The following is a 15,794-nucleotide window of genomic DNA, read 5'->3' on the forward strand; positions in this document are numbered from 1 at the left end:
GAAATGAAATTGACCAAATTTTCTATAGAAATAAAATTTTTACAAAGTCTTCTCTAAAAATAAAACTTTGACAAAATTTTGTATAAAAAAAAAATTGACACAATTTTTTATAGAAATAAAATTGTTGACACAATTTTTTATAGAAATAAAATTGTTGACACAATTTTTTATAGAAATAAAATTGTTGACACAATTTTTAGAGAAATAAAAGTTTGACAAAATTTTTTTATAGAAATAAGACTTTGAAAAATTTCTATAGAAATGAAATTTTGACTAAATTTTCTATAAAAATAAAATTTTGACAAAATTCTCTATAGAAATAACTTTAAAAAATTTTTCTATAGAAATAACATTTTAACAAAATTTTCTGTAGAAATAAAATGTTGACAAAAATTTTTATAGAAATACAATTTTTAGAAAATTTTCTAGAGAAATTAAATTTTTAGAAAATGTTCTCTAGAAATAAAATTTTGACAAAATTTTCTATAAAAATAAATTTTTTAGAAAATTTTCTAGAGCAATTAAATTTTTAGAAAATATTCCCTAGAAATAAAATTTTGACAAAATTTTCTATAGAAATAAAATTTTAACAAAATTTTCTATAGAAATAAAATGTTGACAAAATTTCTATAGAAATATAATTTTCACAAAATTTCTACAGAAATAAAATTTTGACAAAATTTCCTTTAGAAATAAAATTTTGACAAAACTTTCTATAGAAATAAAATTTTAACCAAAATTTTATAGAAAAAAAATTTAGAAAATTTTCCAGAGAAATTAAATTTTTAGAAAATGTTCCCTAGAAATAAAATTTTGACAAAATTTTCTATAGAAATAAAATTTTAACAAAATTTTCTGTAGAAATAAAATGTTGACAAAAATTTTTATAGAAATACAATTTTTAGAAAATTTTCTAGAGAAATTAAATTTTTAGAAAATGTTCCCTAGAAATAAAATTTTGCAAAAATTTTCAATAGAAATAAAATTTTGACAACATTTTCTATAGAAATAAAATTTTGACAAAATTATCTATAAAATAAAATTTTAACAAAATTTTCTTTAGAAATAAAATTTTGACAAAAATTTTTATAGAAATACAATTTTTAGAAAATTTTCTAGAGAAATTAAATTTTTAGAAAATGTTCCCTAGAAATAAAATTTTGACAAAATTTTCTATAGAAATAAATTTTTAGAAAATTTTCTAGAGCAATTAAATTTTTAGAAAATGTTCCCTAGAAATAAAATTTGGACAAAATTTTCTATAGAAATAAAATTTTGACAAAATTTTCTATAAAATAAAATTTTAACAAAATTTTCTTTAGAAATAAAATTTTGACAAAACTTTCTATAGAAATAAAATGTTGACAAAATTTCTGTAGAAATACAATTTTCACAAAATTTTCTTTAGAAATAAAATTTAGACAAAATTTTCCCTAGAAATAAAATTTTGACAAAATTTTCCCTAGAACTAAAATTTTGACGAAAGTTTTGTATAGAAATAAAACTTTGACATAATGTACTATAGAACAATATTTTTAGAAAAATTTTTATAGAAATAAAATTTTGACAAAATTTCTATATAAAAAAAATATTGACAAAATTTCTATAGAAATACAATTTTCACAAAATTTCTACAGAAATAAAATTTTGACAAAATTTTCTACAGAAACAAAATTTTGACAAAACTTTCTATGGAAATAACATTTTGACAAAAATTTCTATAGAAATAAGATTTTGACAAAATTTTCTATAGAAATAAAACTTTGACAAAATGTACTATAGAATAATATTTTTAGAAAAATTTTTATAGAAATAAAATGTTGACAAAACTTTCTATGGAAATAAACTTTTAACAAAATTTTGACAAAATTTCTATAGAAATAAAATGTTGACAAAATTTCTATAGATATACAATTTTCACAAAATTTCTACAGAAATAAAATTTTGACAAAATTTTCTATAGAAATATAATTTCGACAAAAATTTCTATAGAAATAATATTTTGACAAAATTTTCTATAGGAATAAAATTTGGACAAAATTTTTTATAAAAATAAAATTTTGACAAAATTTTCTATAAATTCATTTCAAATTCAATTTTATTTTTCATGGTTTTCATACATTCAAGTCTATTGTGAGAGAGTTATCCATTTTTGTAGAAGTAACTTTCTTCTCTCGCTTGTTGGTGCAAATCATTAAAGATATAAAATTTATAGGAGGGATCCTTCATTCATTCGAAAAAAAAATTTCTTACTATCACAAAAAAATTATCAAAACTTCAAGATAAGATTTTTTAAATATGGTAGTAGTTGCGGTAAAATATTATTTGGGAGACTAAACACATAAGGCAATGCAGATTTCTACTATTGTTGAGTATTTTAGTTGATTTTTTGAAAATCGGCGATCGAAAGTTCTAAGCAATCTACCATGACGATCAACATAGACTTTAATTACCTGCTTCATTATAGAAATGTAACACGATCATTTTGTTATCCTTAGACCACCATTTAAGAACCTCTGATCTTTGGATTGGATTTGGATTTTTTTCTACATGTCCATATAAAAATATAAGGACCTAAGGAAAATGTCTATATGTCCGGCAACTACACAGTTGAAGTAAACCAATGCGATTTGGTAATTTGGAGAAAACAAAAATATGTTTTCCTTTTCTCCCGTTTTGCTGGGAGCGGGACATAAGGTATGGCGTAAAAACAAACACCTCTAAGAAAAGAAAATACAATTTTCCTAACTAAAAACTCGAAACGCCACATAATGAACAAAATCAAATGTTATTCCGTTCCGGATGATGATGATGTTGGAAGAGGTGTTAGTTTTGGGTTTAATGATAATATTTGTGATGATGGTAATGCAACAAAAACAAACTTTGTATCGATTACTACACGTTTACAAAATGATTATGAAGTATGTCTGTGTATGTGTATGGATTTACATGTTTTTTGTATTTGTTTGTGTTTCTCAGATCATTGGATTCCTTGACAAGGTTTCCTATGTTAATATTTTGGGGGAATATTATGTTGTAGCAGATTGATTTCTGAAAGGGCCAGAATCAAGAATAACTTAACAGTTTAAGAGAGAAAGAGAGAGATAAAAGAGAATTAAAAGAGGTAAAATCAAGATAATCGTAAAACAATGAGTTTATAAGACGTAACAACCTACTAATACCTAATATTCGGGACCTATACCTACAGGATGGCCGAAATGTATTGCAAGCAACTTCAGGTTGCTATCATTTCTAAACTGGGAAGTTTAGATTAGATTAAGACTAGACTATTCAGGAAAAATGTTGTCAAAGTTTTATTTCTGTAGAAATTTTTGTCAAGATATTATTTCTATAGAAAAAGTTTGTCAAAACTTTATTTCTATAGAAAATTTTGTCAAAACTTTATTTCTAAAGAAAATGTTGTCAATTTTTTGTGGAAAATTTTGTCAATATATTTTCTATAGAAAATTTTGTCAAAAATTTAGTTTTTTCTATGGAAATTTTTCTCAAAATTTTATTTCTAAGGTAAATATTGTTAAAATTTTATTTCTATAGAAAATTTTGTTAAAATTTTATTTCTATAGAAAATTTTGTTAAAATTTTATTTCTATAGAAAATTTTGTTAAAATTTTATTTTTATAGAAAATTTTGTCAAAAAATTTTTGTGTAGAAAATTTTGTCAAAATTTTATTTCAAAAGAGAATTTTCTCAACATTTTTTTTTCTATATAAAATTTTATCCAAATTTTATTTTTATAGAAATGTTTTTCAATTATTTTCTATAGAAAATTATGTCAACATTTTATTTCTGTAGAAACTTTTTTTAAAATTTTATTTCTACAGAAAATTTTGTCAAATTTTTATTTCTACAGAAAATTTTGCCAATTTTTTATTTCTACAAAAAATTTTTTCTGTAGAAAATTTTGTCAAAATTTTATTTCTATAGAAAATTTTGTCCAAATTTTATTGCTATAGAAAATTTTGTCAAAAAATTTTTCTGTAGAAAATTTTGTCAAACTTTTATTTCTATAGAAAATATTGTCAAGATTTTATTTCTACAGAAAATTTTGTCAAAATTTTATTTCAAAAGAGAATTTTCTCAACATTTTTTTTTTTTTCTTTTTAAAATTTTATCCAAATTTTATTTTTATAGAAATGTTTTTCAATTCTTTTCTATAGAAAATTATGTCAACATTTTATTTCTGTAGACACTTTTGTCAAAATTTTATTTCGACAGAAAATTTTGTAAAATTTTTATTTCTACAGAAAATTTTGTCAAAATTTATTTTCTATAGAAAATTTTGTTTTTCAATTCTTTTCTATAGAAAATTATAAAAACGTTTTATTTCTGTAGAAACTTTTGTCAAAATTTTATTGATATAGAAAATTTTGTATAATTTTTATTTCTACAGAAAATTTTCTCAACTTTTTATTTCTAAAATAAATATTGTCAAAATTTTATTTCTATAGAAAATTTTGTTAAAATTTTATTTCTGTAGAAAATTTTGTCCAAATTTTATTTCTATAGAAAATTTTGTCAAAAAATTTTTCTGTAGAAAATTTTGTCAAACTTTTATTTCTATAGAAAATATTGTCAAGATTTTATTTGTACAGAAAATTTTGTCAAAATTTTATTTCAAAGGGAATTTTCTCAACATTTTTTTCTTTTCAAAATTTTATCCAAATTTTATTTTTATAGAAATGTTTTCAATTCTTTTCTATAGAAAATCATGTCAACATTTTATTTCTGTAGAAACTTTTGTCAAAATTTTATTTCGACAGAAAATTTTGTAAAATTTTTATTTCTACAGAAAATTTCTCCACATTTTATTTCTACAGAAAATTTTGTCAAAATTTATTTTCTATAGAAAATTTTGTTTTTCAATTCTTTTCTATAGAAAATTATAAAAACATTTTATTTTTCTGTAGAAACTTTTGTAAAAATTTTATTTATATAGAAAATTTTGTCAAAATTTATTTTCTATTGAAAATTTTGTCAAAATTTTATTGCGATAAAAAATTTTATTTCCATCGAAAATTTTGTTATTTTTGTTTTTGTTCTCATATTTTTTAGAAAGTTTTGTCAAATTTTTATTTCTAAGGTAAATTTTGTCAAAATTTTATTTCTACAGAAAATTTTGTCAAAATTTATTTTCTATAGAAAATTTTGTTTTTCAATTCTTTTCTATAGAAAATTATAAAAACATTTTATTTCTGTAGAAACTTTTGTCAAAATTTTATTTATATAGAAAATTTTGTCAAATTTGTATTTCTACAGAAAATTTTCTCAACTTTTTATTTCTACAGAAAATTTTGTCAAAATTTATTTTCTATAGAAAATTTTGTCAAAATTGTATTGCGATAAAAAATTGTATTTGTATAGAAAATTTTGTAAATTTTTTTTTTAAATTTTTTAGAAAATTTTGTCAAATTTTTATTTCTAAGGTAAATTTTGTCAAAATTTTATTTCTATAGAAAATTGTGTCCAAATTTTATTGCTATAGAAAATTTTGTCCAAATTTTATTGCTATAGAAAATTTTGTCAAACTTTTATTTCTATAGAAAATATTGTCAAGATTTTATTTCTACAGAAAATTTTGTCAAAATTTTATTTCAAAAGAGAATTTTCTCAACATTGTTTTTTTATATAAAATTTTATCCAAATTTTATTTTTATAGAAATGTTTTCAATTCTTTTCTATAGAAAATTATGTCAACATTTTATTTCTGTAGAAACTTTTGTCAAAATTTTATTTCGACAGAAAATTTACAGAAAATTTCTCAACTTTTTATTTCTACAGAAAATTTTGTCAAAATTTATTTTCTACAGAAAATTTTGCCAAAATTGTATTGCGATTAAAAATTGTTTTTCTATCGAAAATTTTGTTAATTTTTTTTGTGTTCTCATATTTTTTAGAAAATTTTGTCAAATTTTTATTTCTAAAATAAATATTGTCAAAATTTTATTTCTATAGAAAATTTTGTCAAAATTTTATTTCTATAGAAAATTTTGTCAAAATTTTATTTCTATAGAAATTTTTGTTTTTCAATTCTTTTCTATAGAAAATTATAACAACATTTTATTTCTGTAGAAACTTTTATCAAAATTTTATTTCTACAGAAAATTTTGTCAAATTTTTATTTCTACAGAAAATTTTCTCAACTTTTTATTTCTATAGAAAATTTTGTCAAAATTTATTTTCTATAGAAAATTTTGTCAAAATTGTATTGCGATAAAAAATTTTATTTCTATCGAAAATTTTGTTAATTTTTTTTTGTGTTCTCATATTTTTTAGAAAATTTTGTCAAATTTTTATTTCTAAAGTAAATATTGTCAAAATTTTATTTCTATAGAAAATTTTGTTAAAATTTTATTTCTATAGAAAATTTTGTCCAAATTTTATTTCTATAGAAAATTTTGTCAAAAAATTTTTCTGTAGAAAATTTTGTCAAACTTTTATTTCTATAGAAAATATTGTCAAGATTTTATTTCTACAGAAAATTTTGTCCAAATTTTATTTCAAAGGGAATTTTCTCAACATTTTTTTTCTTTTTAAAATTTTATCCAAATTTTATTTTTATAGAAATGTTTTCAATTCTTTTCTATAGAAAATTATGTCAACATTTTATTTCTGTAGAAACTTTTGTCAAAATTTTATTTCGACAGAAAATTTTGTAAAATTTTTATTTCTACAGAAAATTTCTCAACTTTTTATTTCTACAGAAAATTTTGTCAAAATTTATTTTCTATAGAAAATTTTGTTTTTCAATTCTTTTCTATAGAAAATTATAAAAACATTTTATTTCTGTAGAAACTTTTGTCAAAATTTTATTTATATAGAAAATTTTGTCAAATTTTTATTTCTACAGAAAATTTTCTCAACTTTTTATTTCTACAGAAAATTTTGTCAAAATTTATTTTCTATAGAAAATTTTGTCAAAATTGTATTGCGATAAAAAATTTTATTTCTATAGAAAATTTTGTTATTTTTTTTTTTTTGTTCTCATATTTTTTAGAAAATTTCTCAACTTTTTATTTCTACAGAAAATTTTGTCAAAATTTTATTTCTATAGAAAATTGTGTCCAAATTTTATTGCTATAGAAAATTTTGTCAAAAAATTTTTCTGTAGAAAATTTTGTCAAACTTTTATTTCTATAGAAAATATTGTAAAGATTTTATTTCTACAGAAAATTTTGTCAAAATTTCATTTCTATAGAAATGTTTCTCAATTTTTTTTTCTATAGAAAATTTTATCAATTTTTTTTTTTCTAGAGAAAATTTTGTTGAAATTTTATTTCTATAGAAACTTTTGTCAAAATTTTATTTCTATAGAAAATTTGTGAAGTACCTCTAAGTTGGAGAGAATAATTTGCAAAATCTACCAAAACATCAAGAACAAACGGAATGGTTACGGCCCCATCATTATGCCTTGATATTGGTTATAATACAAATACAATTTTCTCTTCATTGTGGGCTCACCTTTTTGTGAATATATTAAAATGATTGAAAATAAAGACCAAAATGTCTCAAGTCATCCTGTGAAATTCTTCTTTCAGTTCTCATATTGCACAGAGAGAATAAAAACCCAAACCCTGGACAGTGATGTAGTAGCAAGGGTTTGTTTTTTTTTTTTTTTTTTTTTTTTTTTTTTGTACCCTCTCAATCTACTTACTCAAATTGATATATCTGAATAATTTCGTATGGTACGAAACGCAAAAACATAACCGGAGAAAAAGAATATGAGTTGTAATCTTCCCTACGAGATTTGTTATTTGATGATGTTGCTCATATTTGTCAATGACATGGTGGAATAGTGGATTATTGAATAAAACGCAAGGAATCGTATGCCTTCAAGTCATATATATGAATGTGAGTATACTCGCGAGTATAAACAAACACATACGTGTGCTTATAGATGTCTATCATGGAGAATATTTGTGTGGATGTAGTTATATGAGTAACATAATTCTAATACACAAAAATGAGGGGAGGCTAAATGTTAACAAACAAGTATATACAGCAGTAAATTCGGCCGGGCCGAATCTTAAATACCCATCATGAATCAAATATAATAGTTTACTTTGAAAACTCTTCGTCGTAGCGGGTTACTTGATAATATATAGAATTTTAGGGCGTTTGATGACAAATCTTCTACCAAACAAATCAGTTCAACCAGTACGCTTCCCGAAGAAAAAATTGAAAGATTCTACCTAGGAAGACTAGATGAGATTCTGGATTTATAAGAACCAATATTGTTTGAGTTTTAGAGAAATCATAAACATATTGTGTGTATGATGAAACAACGCCTTGATTTGAAATCTTAAATCTGTAGATTTTTTCCGCCATAATTTAAATGAATACGATGAGTAAAATCTGGAAATTTTACTTTCAGTTTCAAGCAATTTTCATGATCAGTGCGCCTGCTATACCCTGAAAGAAGCGTTTTCTTTTCGAAGGAACGAATTTTATGGACAAGCAAAGTTTTCTTTTGACACAAAGTTTAGAGACAATCGTTGAATCGCTTATCAAAAATTCGGATTAGTTTGCTCTAAACGAAAATACTTTATACGAAAGGGGAATTTCGTTTGTCTCAATATTCCATTCCGGAGGAAAATATTTTTTCTTTGGGTGTACCATCAAGAAGTTAAATCGGTCTATATCGATGCCTTACCAAATGGACCGGTAAAAATAAATGCGATACAGATTTTTAAGGGTCTAAAATTCCAGTATATTTAAATTTTTGTGCAAATCGGATAAAAACTACAGTTTCTAGAAGCCCAAGGAGTTAAATCTGGAGCTCGGTCTATGTGGAGGCTATACTAAAATATGGGTCGATACACACCATATTCGGCTGACCTATTTGTGGTCAGCCGGATTCCAGAAGTCTTAGAAATAAATTCGGGAGTTAGGTCTATATGGGGGCTATACCAAAACATGGACCAATATTCACCACCTCTTAATGTTCCTCAAATACCTCTAGAATCCCACTTTTAAACGAATTGGGTGAAAACTACGAATTCTAGAAGCCTAAGAAGTAAAATCGGGAGATCAGTCTATATAGGGGCTATACCAAAACATGGACCGATACTGACCATTTTCCACACACCTCTTTATGGTCTTAAGATACCTCTAGATTTCTAATTTCCGGCAAATTGGATAAAAATTACGGATTCTAGAAGCCCAAGAAATAAAGTCGGGAAATCGGTCAATATGGGCGCTATACCAAAATATGGACCAATAGGCATCATTTGCGAAACACCTATTTGTGATCTTAAAATACGTCTAGTTTTTCAATTTCAAGCAAATCGGTAAAATCGAGAGATGGGTCTAAATGGGGGTTATACCAACAAATTAATCGACACACCTCAAATTCGGCACACCTATTTGTGGTCCAAAAATACATCTAGATTTCCAATTTCAGGCAAATCGGGTAATAAATACTGTTTATAGAAGCCCAATAATAACAAGTATATATGGCCGTAAGTTCGGCCAGGCCGAATCTTATGTACCCTCCACCATGGATTGCGTAGAAACTTCTACGAAAGAATGTCATCCACAATCGAATTACTTGGGTTGTGGTATCTTAAAACTTCTTAACATCGTTTTCTAAATTGTGAGTTAGTCCATATGATTATGGACTCATATGGACCACTTTTGGCATGGTTCTTAAATATCATATACTACCACAACGTACAAAATTTCAACCAGATCGGATGAATTTTGCTTCTCCATAAGGCACCGGAGGTCAAATCTGGGGATCGGTTTATATGGCAGCTATATATAATTATGGACTGATATGAACCAATTCCTGCATGGTTGTTGGATACAATATACTAACATCACGTACCAAATTTCAACCGAATAGGATGAATTTTGCTCTTCCAAGGGGCTCCGGGGGTCAAATCTGGGGATCGTTTTATATGGGGCCTATATATAATTATGGACCTATGTGAACCAATTTTTGCATGGGTGTTTGAGGCCATATATTAACACCACGTACCAAATTTTAACAGAATCAGATGAATTTTGGTCTTCCAAGAGGCTCCGGAGGTCAAATCTGGTGATCGGTTTATATGGCGGCTATATATAATTATGGACCTATGTGGACCAATTTTTGCATGGGTGTTTGAGGCCATATATTAACACCACATACCAAATTTTAACAGAAACAGATGAATTTTGGTCTTCCAAGAGGCTCCGGAGGTCAAATCTGGTGATCGGTTTATATGGCGGCTATATATAATTATGGACCTATGTGGACCAATTTTTGCATGGGTGTTTGAGGCCATATATTAACACCACATACCAAATTTCAACTGAATCAGATGAATTTTGGTCTTCCTAGAGGCTCCGGAGGTCAAATCTGGAGATCGGTTTATATGGGGGCTATATATAATTATGGACCGATGTGGATCAATTTTTGCATGGTCATTAGAGACCATATACTTACACCATTTACCAAATTTCAGCCGGATCGGATGAAATTTGCTTCTCTTAGAGGATTCGCAAGCCAAATTTGGGGGTCCGTTTATATGGGGGATATACGTAAAAGAGGACCAATATAGCCCATTTACAATACCATCCGACCTTCATCGATAACAAGTACTTGTGCCAAGTTTTAAGTCGATAGCTTGTTTCGTTCGGAAGTTAGCGTGATTTCAACATACGGACGGACACGCTCAGATCGACTCAGAATATCACCACGACCCAGAATATATATACTTTATGGGGTCTTAGAGCAATATTTCGATGTGTTACAAAGGGAATGATAAAGTTAATATACCCCTATCCTATGGTAGAGGGTATAAAAATCGGGAGATCGGTCTATATGGCGGCTACACCAAACCATGGACCGATACGGACTATTTTCGACACACCTCTTTAAGGTCCACAAATACTTCCAGATTTTCAATTTCAGGCAAATCGGATAGAAAACACAGTTTCTAGACGCCCAAGAAGCAAAATCGGGAGATCGGTCTATATGGACCGATGGGCGCGATGGGCATTTTCGGCACACCTTTTTATGGTCCTAAAATACTTCTAGATTTCAAACTTCAAGCAAATTGGATAAAAACTATGGTTTTTATAAGCCCAAGACCCCAAATCGGGAAATCGGTTTATATGGGCACTATATCAAAAGTTGGACCGATATAGCCCATCTTCGAACTTGACATGCCTGCAAACAAAAAACGAATCTGTGCCAAATTTCAGGACGATAGCGCCATTATTGAAGGCTGTAGCGTGATTACAACAGACAGATAGAGGGACATGCTTATATCGTCTTAAAATTTCTCCCTGATCAAGAATATATATACTTTATAAAGTCGGAAAACGACATTTCGATGTGTTACACACGGAATGACAAACGTAGTATACCTACATCACCATCCTATGGTGGTGGGTATAAAAATTTACTCTCTGACTTCTACTACACAGTTATACTTTCTCATATAGTTTCAGAAGCACTCATACAAAAAAACACACACACACACAAAGTTACCCATGCATTCATATTTCATTCATATATTAAATTGGGTCAAGCTTCATTACCAATTCACTAGTAACAATAACAACAAAAACAGGAACAGCAAAAAGGTAAGAACAACAACAACAACAAACAAATAACCCGTAATTGACCATAACATCAATATTTATCAATGAGTTTTTCGCAGAAAAATGGCAATGGAACATTTTATTTGTTTATCCCCCCCCCCCCCCCCCCCCCCCCACCCTAGTAAATGTTGCTCATGCACACACACTCACACACACAGCATACACGCCTACGCCCACTATTGCCATACAATTCTCAAACATTAATAGTTGAATTGTATAACCACCTATAGATTTGTGAAATTTTCCCAATTTACTGTTAACACAGCAAATGTTTGTAGTATTCCATTGTGTTATTCTTGGTTGTTTATATTTATTCATGTATTTTGAGGCCACCATTAGTAAGCGCTAAGAAAATGGTCCCAAAGAAAGGTGAGACCCAAATCAAACAGGACCTGGAAGGTGAGGTGACGCCCCACCGTATTTTTTCACCATTTTATGTAAGTTTCAAGCAATAAAACTCATACAAACTATGCGATATACTTCTGTTAGGCTTATGAGATGAAAATTGACACCACATCAAATGATAATAGGCCCCAAAAAACTGTTAGGGCCCATTTTCATTATGTAGTAGAACTCCAAAAAATAAATGAAAATTATCCAAATTTTGTGTAGTTGTCTCGCATATAATTATTAGAAAAAGTGGGATCCATTTTCATGGGGCCCATATTGATAGCGCCATTATCATGCTCCAAAAATTTTTTCTTTTTTGGGCTCATATCCATTATGAAATCTCGCCCCACAATAAAGTGAAGCTCTTTATTTATCCAATTTTTCTTTTTAACTTAGCTTGAAGAAGCATTGTTTTGAGGTGATCGACACTTTGGTATTTTTGTAGTGCAAACCTTACTCATCCACATGCCCCTGGCGCCAAAGTGCAACGAACTGAGATCACGGTTGCCACAGTTGATAAAATTCTACCAAAAATGGTAGAGATTTTACAGTTTGGTAGAGTGATAGATATTTTGGTAGATTTTGCAAAGTATTGACAAAATATATAGAAAAACAAGTAAGGAAAGTCTATAGTCGGGCGGGGCCGTCTATATTATACCCTGCACCACTTTGTAGATCTAAATTTTCGATACCATATCACATCCGTCAAATGTGTTGGGTGCTATATATAAAGGTTTGTCCCAAATACATACATTTAAATATCACTCGATTTGGACAGAATTTGATAGACTTCTACAAAATCTATAGACTCACTAGGGTGGAACACAATGTTAGTAAAAAATATGGGAAACATTTAAATCTGAAGCAATTTTAAGGAAACTTCGCAAAAGTTTATTTATGATTTATCGCTCGATATATATGTATTAGAAGTTTAGGAAAATTAGAGTCATTTCTACAACTTTTCGCCTAATCAGTGGCGATTTAACAAGGAAAATGTTGGTATTTTGACCTTTTTTGTCGAAATCAGAAAAACATATATATGGGAGCTATATCTAAATCTGAACCGATTTCAACCAAATTTGGCACGCATAGCTACAATGCTAATTCTACTCCCTGTGCGAAATTTCAACTAACTCGGAACAAAAAATTGGCCTCTGTGGTCATATGAGTGTAAATCGGGCGAAAGCTATATATGGGAGCTATATCTAAATCTGAACCGATTTCACCCAAATTTGGCACGCATACCTACAATGCCAATTCTACTCCCTGTGCAAAATTTCAACTAAATCGGAACAAAAAATTGGCCTCTGTGGTCATATAAGTGCATATCGGGCGAAAGATATATATGGGAGTTATATCTAAATCTGAATCGATTTCAATCAAATTTTGCACACTTGACTATAATTGTACTCCTAGTGCAAAATTTCTACCAAATTCGGCCAAAAATCTGGCTTCTGGGGCCATGTAAGTCCAAATCGGGCGAAAGATATATATGGGGGATATATCTAAATCTGAACCGATTTCAATCAAATTTTGCACACTACGACTAAGTGTTATGTTTTTACAAAATTTCAAGCAAATCGGTATAAAACTCTGGCTGATGGGTCCATATTAGTGCATATCGGACGAAAGATATATATGGGAGCTATATCTAAATCTGAACCGATTTCTTCCAAAATCAATAGGGTTCTATTCTGACCCAAATTAGAAACATGTGTCAAATTCGAAGGCGATTGGACTTAAATTGCGACCTAGATTTTGATCACAAAAATGTGTTCACAGACAGACGGACGGACTGAGGGACGGACATGGCTATATTGACTCAAGAGCCCACCCTGAGCATTTTTGCCGAAGACACCATGTGTCTATCTCGTCTCCTTCTGGGTGTGGCAAACATATGCACTAACTTATAATACCCTGTTCCACAGTGTGGCGTAGGGTATAAATATTGACAAAATATATAGAAAAATATTTTGGCAAAATTTTCTACGGAAAAAAATTGGAAAAATTTTCTGTAGAAAAATATTTTGACAAAATATATAGAAAACAAAATTGACAACATTTTCTATAGAAAAAATGTTAACAAAATTTTCTAGAGAAATTAAATTTTATAAAAATTTTCTATAAAGGTAAATTTTGACAAAATTTGAAATAGAAATAAAATTTTGAGAAAATTTTCTATAGAAATAATAGGTTGACAAAAAATTTTTATACAAATAAAATTTTGACAAAATTTGAAATAGAAACAAAATGTTGACAAAATTTTAAATAGAAATAAAATTTTGACAAAATTTTCTAGCGGTACATTTTGACAAGAGAAGTGACATTTTATCAAAATTTTTTATAGAGTTAAACTTTGGCAAAATATTGAAAAGTTTTCTATAGAAATAAAATTTTTGTAGTTGTTGTATGGGTGACCTTTTTTTTACAAATAAACAAAGAAATAAAATTTTGACAAAATTTTCTATAGACTTTTGACAACATTTTCTATAGAAATAAAATTTTGACAATTTTTTCTATAGAATTGAAATGTTGACAAAATTTTCTATTGGAATGAAATGTTGACAAAATATTCTACAAAAATAAAATTTTGACAAAATTTTCTAGAGGTACATTTTGACTAGAAAAATAACATGTTATCAAATTTTTGGACAAACTATTCCTATAAAAATTAAATTTTGACAATTTTTCTATAGAAATTAAATACTGACATACATATACATATGCATATCCGCCGTATTTGTACCTATAAACGAAAGAGCAAGTAGTCCGATTTGTTTGAAAGAATTCAAATCCTTTCGAATTTGTTTTCAGCACGAAAGATATGGTTGACTAAGTTCCTATAAATACGCTTCGGAAGGCGCAGCGAAGCGGGCCGGGTTACGCTAGTATTCTATAAAAATAAAATTTTGACAAAAATTTTTATAAAAACACTTTTTGACAAACTATTCCCATAAAAATTAAATTTTGACAAAATTTTCTATAGGAATGAAATGTTGACAAAATATTCTATAGAAGTAAATTGTGACAAAATTGTCTATAAAAATAAAATTTTGATAAAAGTCTCCATAGTGGTAAATTTAGAACAAATATTCTATAGAAATAAAATTTTGACAAAATTTTTTGAAAAAAATTTATAAAAAAATACATTTTTGACAAAATTTTTTATTGAAATAAAATTTTGACAAAAATTTCCATAGAGGTACATTTTGACAACATTTTCTGTAAAAGTAAATTTTGAAAAATTTTCTATAGAAATAAAATTTTGACAAAGAAAGTTGACAAATTTTTTTAGAGCTACATTTTGACAAGAGAAATAACATTTTATCAAAATTTTTTATAGAGCTAAACTTTGACAAAATGTTCTATAGAAGTAAATTTTGACAAAATTTTCTATAAAACTAAAATTTTGATAAAAGTTTCCATAAAGGTAAATTAAGAAAAATTTTCTATAGAAATAAAATTTTGACAAAATTTTCTATAGAAAAAATTTTGACAAAATTTTATACAAAATAAAAATAAAATTTTGACAACATTTTCAGAAAATTTTCTATAGAAATGAAATTTTGACAAAATTTTCTAGAGGTACATTTAGACAAGAGAAATAACATTTTATCAAAATTTTTATAGAGGTAAATTTTGACAAAATTTCTATAAAATTTAGGCTTGAAAAAAAATTTTATATATATAAAATTTTGATAAAAGCTTCCATAGAGGTAAATTTAGACAAAATTTTCTAAAGGTAAATTTTGACAAAATTTTCTATAAAAATAAAATTTTGACATTTTTTT

The sequence above is a fragment of the Haematobia irritans genome, chromosome 1 (assembly GCF_050003625.1).
Source record: "Haematobia irritans isolate KBUSLIRL chromosome 1, ASM5000362v1, whole genome shotgun sequence".
Taxonomy (NCBI): Eukaryota; Metazoa; Arthropoda; class Insecta; order Diptera; family Muscidae; genus Haematobia; species Haematobia irritans.